The sequence below is a fragment of the Polyodon spathula genome, chromosome 29, assembly GCF_017654505.1.
Source record: "Polyodon spathula isolate WHYD16114869_AA chromosome 29, ASM1765450v1, whole genome shotgun sequence".
In the NCBI taxonomy this organism is placed as follows: Eukaryota; Metazoa; Chordata; class Actinopteri; order Acipenseriformes; family Polyodontidae; genus Polyodon; species Polyodon spathula.
In genome coordinates this window covers 2925606-2931250 of record NC_054562.1, presented here as the reverse complement: position 1 = coordinate 2931250, position 5645 = coordinate 2925606, and the positions used below count along the sequence as shown (strand labels likewise).

General features: G+C 38.5%; 1 protein-coding gene and 1 long non-coding RNA gene across 2 annotated transcripts in view; both read left to right on the top strand.

The window, feature by feature from the left end:
- The first annotated feature begins 3049 nt into the window (after positions 1 to 3049).
- LOC121302495 lies at positions 3050 to 5249 on the top strand. The gene is made up of 3 exons (XR_005947708.1): positions 3050 to 3442; positions 4294 to 4363; positions 5209 to 5249. It is a non-coding gene; the product is annotated as an uncharacterized LOC121302495 (long non-coding RNA).
- Positions 5241 to 5645, top strand: part of prkcg (protein kinase C, gamma) — a 74118-nt gene continuing 73713 nt past the window's right edge. Inside the window, exon 1 of the mRNA XM_041232505.1 lies at positions 5241 to 5284. The gene's annotated coding sequence lies outside the window, so the exon portion shown is untranslated. The remainder of the gene's footprint in view (positions 5285 to 5645) is intronic.

Below are 5645 nucleotides of genomic sequence, written 5' to 3'. Positions count from 1 at the left end.
GAAGCTTGGGTCTGTTCTGCAATGTGCTTGTAGGGTTGTGCTGAGTGACTGGAATTGGAATTGTACTCATGATAACCTCCTTAGACGCTCCTCTATTAAGCCACTAAGTGGCAGAAGGTCCTATTTTACTGTTGCTCATTCCCTGTGTTTTATCTCTATGTCAGTCTGTGCTCCTGCTGAAAGACCTGAGTTGAGAGATCTACACAGAGCTGCTGTGACAATCATTCCTTATCTCTTTCTAACGAAATAGATATACTATATATATATATTATATATATATATATATATATATATATATATATATATATATATATATATATATATATATATGTATATATATATATATATATATATATATATATATATATATATATATATATATACACACATATATATATATATATATATATATATATATATATATATATATATATATATATTTGTATGTACATGTATGTGTGTTGTGTGTGTGTGTATATATATATATATATATATATATATATATATATATATATATATTGCACATCACTTTGGATGTATAGTAATTGCTTTGAATTATTGTATCGAGTAAGATCTGTTTAGGTCTCTCTTTGTATTAGTGCTTGTACTATTGAGATGTACCTGTGCTGGCCCGGCCTGTGGGGCACAAAGTGAATAAACTGAAAATGTGAATTTGCATAATGATTCTTGTGTAAGAAAATCAATATATTAGCGGTGTCCCGGTGCCTTCAGATTGATGTTCACTAGTGGAATAGCAAAGCGCCATTCAGGCTCAGACACTGGCATCGACAAACCACGCTCCTCTAGCTCAAACAGCAGCAGCAGCGCAGTCACGTTTCTGGACAGATTCAGAGAGATAGAGGACAGAGTGTCCCTTCTCTATAGATAGACGGCCAAAACCACATAATTGAAACGTGAAGTTCAATTTATTAATAATAATAATAATTACGGTTCCTAATTGGTTACTAAATCAGGAGGTATTAATTGGGACACAGCAGGGGGAGGGAGAGGGGGGAGAAAAGAGAATAATGGAGGGGGAGAGGGAGGAGGAAAAAGGAGATGGAGGGAAGAGAAGGTAAGAAAGGGGGAATGAGAGGGGGAAGGAGATATGGAGAAAGGGAAAAGGAAGAGAGGGAAAGAGTGATGGGAGGGAGAGAGGGAGGGGAGGGTAAATAAGAGGGTGGAGAGAGAGATAAGGGATGGGGAGAGAGAGTCAGAGAGAGCAAGAGAAGAGAGAGGTGGAGAAAGAGAGAGTGATGGGAGGGAGAGAGAGAAAATTAAAGAGAAAGATTAATAGCACCCTTTCACAGAGTAGGGGGACAAGGGAAAGAGGGGAAGGGGAGTGAGATGGAGGGAGGGGGAAATTAGAGACAAGTAGAAAAATGGCCCTTATAGGTTTACCATGGTATTTTTGTAGTCCTGTGACCCCTCCACCATGCCTTTCCAATGATTATACTCTGCAGTTATCATCATTTACCAAGGGTTGTTTTTAAATATGTCTGACCATGCATCTTTGTGCTTTACAGTGCTTACCTATTCTGTACCATGCTTTCACTGTGCTGTATTACACTATGCTGTGCTTTCACTGTGCTGTATTACACTGCGCTGTGCTTCACTTTGTTTATTAGACTGTGCTGTGCTTTTACTGTGCTGTATTACACTCTGCTGTGCTTCACTCTGTGCTGTGCTTTTCTTGTGCTGTATTACACCGTGCTCTGCTTTCACTGTGTCATATTACACTGTGCTGTGCTCACTGTATTTATTACACTGTGATGTGCTTTATTACGTGCTGTATTACTCTGATGTGCTTCACTGTGTTGTATTACACTGTGCTGTGCTTTCACTGTCCTGTATTACACTGTTGTGCTTCACTGTGCTGTACTACACTGTGCTGTATTACACTGATGTGCTTCACTATGTTGTATTACACTGTGCTGTGCTTTCACTGTGTCATATTACACTGTGCTGTGCTCATTGTATTTATTACACTGTGATGTATTATGTGCTGTATTACACTGATGTGCTTCACTGTGTTGTATTACACTGTGCTGTGCTTTCACTGTGCTGTATTACACTGTGATGTGCCTTCACTGTGCTGTATTACACTGTGCTGTGCTTTCACTGTGCTGTATTACACTGTGCTGTGCTTTCACTGTGCTGTATTACACTGTGCTGTGCTTTCACTGTGCTGTATTACACTGTGCTGTGCTTTCACTGTGCTGTATTACACTGTGCTGTGCTTTCACTGTGCTGTATTACACTGTGCTGTGCTTTCACTGTGCTGTATTACACTGTTGTGCTTCACTGTGCTGTATTACACTGTGCTGTGCTTTCACTGTGCTGTATTACACTGTGCTGTGCTTTCACTGTGCTGTATTACACTGTGCTGTGCTTTATTACATGCTGTATTACACTGCTGTATTACACTGATGACATGCTGTACACTGCACGACTTTGTTATGCCTTCACTGTGCTTTATTACACTGTGCTGTGCTTTCACTGTGCTGTATTACACTGTGATGTGCCTTCACTGTGCTGTATTACACTATGCTGTGCTTTTGCTGTGCTGTATTACACTGTGCTGTGCTTTCAATGTGCTGTATTACACTGTTGTGCTTCACTGTGCTGTACTTACACTGTGCTGTATTACACTGTGTTGTATTACACTGTGCTGTGCTTCACTGTGCTGTATTACACTGTGATGTGCTTTCACTGTGCTGTATTATACGGAAGTTGAAGTTAAGTGTATACACACCGCACGAAAGTACGTGTTGGGCTTTTTCACTGTGTTGTATTACACTGTGCTGTGCTTCACTGTGCTGTATTACACTGTGCTATGATTTCACTGTGCTGTGCTTTCACTGTGCTGTGCTTCATTGTGCTGTATTACACTGTGCTGTCCTTTCACTGTGGGACTCTTTTATAAGGGGAATCTATTTTTTCTGGTGAAAAATCTAGAAAGGAAAAATAGGTTAGCATCGACAGCAGTCGTCAGTGTCTCTCCCCCCTCCTCCCTCCCTACCTCTCACTGTGCCGGCTATTTTTCATCTCTCGACCCCTCCCTCTGTCCCTCGTTCTCTGGTATCCAAATATTAGTTTCTTGTATCATTGCCCAGACTGTCTCGATCTCTCTCGCTGTCTTTGAGGCTCGGAATTGAACTAGCGGGGAGTCTTCCGTGTATCCACGCTGCGTCTTGCAAACCCGCTACTGGATTCAGTCCGAAATTTTTCTTCTTTTTTTTCCCCCTGAATGTATTGACGAGGACTCGAAATTGAAGTCAGGCTGTAATTTTTACCAGGCAGCCCACCGTCTGATCTGAGTCCGTTTCGACCGTACGAGCACCGCCGCAACCGAGAGGGAGAACAACAGTCTACAGCGCCAACGATGTAGCCGTGTTCAGACAACACAATCTCATGAACCTGTTGGAAAGACACATTACCGGTGCTCTCTCTCTATATATATCTATATATTGATTGCATATTTATTATTTGTATTTCATATTGTTTGGTTTAAGGTAGAAATGATCCATTTTTTGATTGAGAAAATCTACTAAAGCCAAATTTTGATTATTTTTAGAGCCGTGTTATTTTTCAGTACAAGCTTATTAGCAAATACACATGATATACATTTGCTAACTAGATATTCAATCGCTCGTTTTAACTGATTATATATATTTTGGATGGACTGTAATATTTAGCAGCTTGAAAAAAAAACGAATTAATACATTTGTTTGTAGTTTAAAATTGAACTTTTTTTTTCCCTTTACATCTTTCTAAATTCTCTTCCCTCTTCTGAATAGTTACAGCCACATGCAGGATTGTAAAATATAACGTTTTGATGCTGAACTGCACATCTGTATCTCGCCTATGATCAGGTTACTCGCGTACAAGCTTCTGAATGCTATTGTGGAATAAAGGTTACATTATATTTCAGAAAGTATACTGCGCTGCATCTATAGTATGATAGTACAGTAACATATACCCGTGTTACTATAACATTCTAGTTTAAGAAAATGATATTTTGAGTTTATATTAACCTTTGTTAACAATACATATCGAGGGTTTACAAATATGCAAAAGATATATCATATTTTACATTCAAAAGTCAATGTTGAGTTATTAATTCTAGATTATTATTATTATTATTATTATTATTATATTATTATTATTATTATTATTATTATTATTTGTAGTATAGTAATTGCAGTTGGTTTCAGTTGCATACTGTATTGTGGTTGATCTTGTAAGTGAAAGGATCTCGTTGCTATATTAAACCGCTTTTGTTACCTGCAGACTTCGTGTAACATACCGGAGTGGTTAGCGGCGATCGGGGGGCACGGCTGAAACTGCTTGTATTATACAGGTCTCTCTCTCTCTCTCTCTCTCTCTCTCTCTCTCTCTCTCTCTCTCTCTCTCTCTCTCTCTCTCTCTCTCTCTCTCTCTCTCTCTCTCTCCATTATTTCTTTCTATAATATACAGTTACTCTTGGAAATTAATTTGTGTATAATAATAATAATAATTTTATATCTGTTCAGCTGATCAAACTGATCAAAAATCATTAGGGACCTATACTCACTTGGTTTATGCCCATGGAAGAAGTTTTCACACCCTCTGAAAACGCTTCTTCCAGCATGTAAACAACGTGTATACCAATTGAGAATAGGGCCCCCTGTTGCTAAATAAATCACAATTTGGTAATTATGACATTACACATCCCTAAACAAATACTACACAATTAGTTGTAAGTATAGTACCCTTACTGCACAGAGCAGTATAAGAGGACAGTGTGTATAGTATACTGCTGCTTCAGTGCTGCTGCATTGCTGCTGTGTTACTATCGGGCTGCTACTAAGAAATACAATTACTGTTTGATTTCTGACAGTTTGGACAAAGTAAAACACTCTTTAGCACTAAGTGTTTGAGTCCTTATCAGTGTAGGAGAGCTCTGTTCTGCTGTTGTTGTCCATCAAATCAACAGTACGAAGGTCACTCTTGAAATCAAGACTTAAAGGATGTGTTGCAGTAAGAATACCTCTGTTAAGAAAGGGGAACAAGACTAAAAGGCTACAATATGGACAAGAGCACAGAAATTGGACTGTGGAACAATGGTCAAAGGTGCTTTGGACTGTTGATGGATGGACAACGACTCCTGTGGCTTCTGCCAGCTCTGTTGTCAATTCAATGCTTCTCCTCTTTCTATTCCTTAAGGATATTATCTTCCAGTATTGCTCATCCTTGTTAGAAAGCTTGTTGGGTCTTCCAGTCCTGGGTTTGTCAATTACAGGTGATGTTTCTCTGTACTTGTTGATTATGCTTGGTTCCACACCTTTAAAATCGAGCGATGCGAACGATTTCACTCAATGTGTTTATGCACAGCAGTGTGTGTATATACAGTACTGTGCAAAAGTTTTAGGCAGGTGTGAAAAAATGCTGTAAAGTAAGAATGCTTTCAAAAATAGATATGTTAATAGATTATATTTATCAATTAACTAAATGCAAAATGAGTGAACAGAAAAAAAATCTAAATCAAATCCATATTTGGTGTGACCACCCTTTGCCTTCAAAACAGCATCAATTCTTCTACGTATATTTGCACAAAGTCAAGGATTTTGTAGGCGTATAGTCAGGTGTATGATTAAACAATT